Source organism: Hippopotamus amphibius, chromosome 1, assembly GCF_030028045.1.
Source record: "Hippopotamus amphibius kiboko isolate mHipAmp2 chromosome 1, mHipAmp2.hap2, whole genome shotgun sequence".
NCBI lineage: Eukaryota > Metazoa > Chordata > Mammalia > Artiodactyla > Hippopotamidae > Hippopotamus > Hippopotamus amphibius.
The window spans coordinates 207,837,376-207,839,821 of NC_080186.1; the positions used below are offsets into that span (position 1 = coordinate 207,837,376).

General features: G+C 41.7%; 1 pseudogene; it reads left to right on the plus strand.

The window, feature by feature from the left end:
* Positions 1 to 1,203: 1,203 nt before the first annotated feature.
* On the plus strand, positions 1,204 to 2,078 carry LOC130855803 (E3 ubiquitin-protein ligase RNF115-like; annotated as a pseudogene).
* Positions 2,079 to 2,446: the final 368 nt, after the last annotated feature.

The window sequence follows — 2,446 nt, forward strand, 5'->3', positions numbered from 1 at the left end:
GGTAGCAATACTTATATCAGACAAAATAGACTTTAAAACAAAGACTGTAACAAGAAACAAAGAAAGGCATTACATAATGATCAAAAAGGAGATATGGCAATTATAAATATATATGCATCCTACATAGGAGCACTTAAATAAATAAGGCAAATTTTTAACAGACACAGGGAGCAATTGACAATAGCACAATAATAGGAGGAGAATTTAACATTCCACTTACATCACTGGTCAGATTATTCAGGCAAAAAGTCAGTTAGAAAACACCAGCCTTAAATGACACAGAAAAAATGGACTTAATAGATTTATGTAGATCACTCCATCCAAAAGCAGCAGAATACACCTTCTTTTTCAGTGCACATTGAACATTCTCCAGGCTAGATCACATGCAAGACCACAAAACAAGCCTCATTAAATTTGAGAAAATTGAAATCATATCAAGCATCTTTTCTGACCACAATGGTATGGAACTAGAAATCAAATCTAAGAAAAAAACTGCACAAAACAAAATGTGTGGAGGCAAAAAACATGCTAGTAAACAACCAACAGATAACTGAAGAAATCAAAGAAGAAATCAACAATACCTTGAGACAAATGAAAACACAATGATCCAAAACCTATGCCATGTGGTAAAAGCAGTTCTAAAAGGACAGATTTTAGCAATACTAACCTACTGTAGGAAACAAGAAAAATCTCAAAAAAACCCACAATCTAACATTACACTTAAAGTAACTAGAAAAAGAACAAATAATACCCAAAGTTAATAGGAGAAAAGTAATCATAAAGATCAGAGCAGAAAGAAATGAATAGAGACTAAAAACACAATAGAAAAGATCAATGAAACTAAGAGCTGGTTTCTGAAAAAAGAAACAAAATTGATAAACCTTTAGCCAGACTAATATAGAGAAAAAGAGAGAGGGCTCAAATCAATAAAATCAGATGAAAAAGGAGAAGTTACAATCATCACCACAGAAATAAAAGGGATCAGCTGTGCCTCTTTGGTGCTGGGAGGCAGGCTGCGGGGCCGCCGTCCACACTGCCGCCTCTGTGGGCTGGGCAGACTCATGTGACCCCCGTGGGCTCTGGAGCGGTGGCAGCACTGAGGAAGTGGCGGCAGTGGCAGAGGTGGCGACAGCAGCCAGGAGGTAGCGGCCTGGTGAGCGACCGGCTGACTGCCCTCTCAGACGGCCATGGCGAGAGAGAAAAATGGCAGAGGCCTCGGCAGCCAGGACCAGCGTGAACACCGCAGTTGCAGCAGTTTTTCTGCCACTTTTGCAAGGGCGAGGTCAGCCCCAAACTAGCAGAATATATTTGTCCCAGATGTGAATCAGGCTTTATTGAAGAAGTGACAGATGATTCCAGTTTTTAGGTGGTGGAGGCAGCACATCAACACATTTTGCAGAGATCTGGGACCATTTGGACCCCATGATGTTTTTCCAAGATTTTAGACCTTTTCTAAGTAGCAGTCTACTGGACCAAGATAATAGAGCCAACAAGAGGGGTCACCAAACTCACACTGACTTCTGGGGACCAAGTCCGCCTCTACAGCTATCAGTGACTCAGAGACACAGATCTCAAGGAAGTACTCATCCTGATAGATGCCCAGCTTTTGAAAGAGTGTTACAGCAGATCACTGCAGGATTCATTCCTGGATCTCCATTTTCTTGGAGCGGGAGCTGCACTCCAACCCTGGGGACTATGCCTGGGGTCAGACAGGGCTTGATGCCATTGTAACCCAGCTTTTAGGACAACTGGAAAACACAGGGCCTACCCCAGCTGACAAGGAAAGGATCACATCTCTTCCAACAGTCACAGTAACTCAGGAACAAGTTGATAAGGGTTTAGAGTGTCCAGTATGCAAAAAGGATTACACAGTTGAGGAGGAAGCCCAGCAATTAACCTGCAACCATTTCTTTCACAGCAGTTGTGTTGTGCCATGGTTAGAACTGCACGACGCATGTCCTTTATATAGGAAGAGCTTAAATGGTGAAGACTCTACACAGCAAACCCAGAGCTCTGGGGCCTCTGCAAGCAACAGATTTAGCAGTGACAGCCAGCTACACGACCAATGGACTTTCTGAAACTAAAGGCCGCTTCTGAGCCAGGGCTGTGGTAGAGGTCTTATCACATGTGTTAATTGTATCAAAACAAAAAAATTGTAGGTGGATTTAGGAATCACTTAAGAAACCCAAATCCATAATATTAACTCATTGAGTGTTTTTCTTCTCTAAATTTAAAGTTAGTATCTACAGATGGAATTGTATCTACAACCAAATGCCTCTTATTCCTGAATTCAGAGTGATAATTTTTAAGTGTGAAACTTTATGTGGGTTTCTCCCGCCAGAATAGAATCAGTTCCTTAAAGTCTACCTAGGGTCCTGCTATCTGTCATGTTACCTTGTGATGGATGTTTCCACCTTTTTCTCCAATCTCTACCCTAGCATTAGTG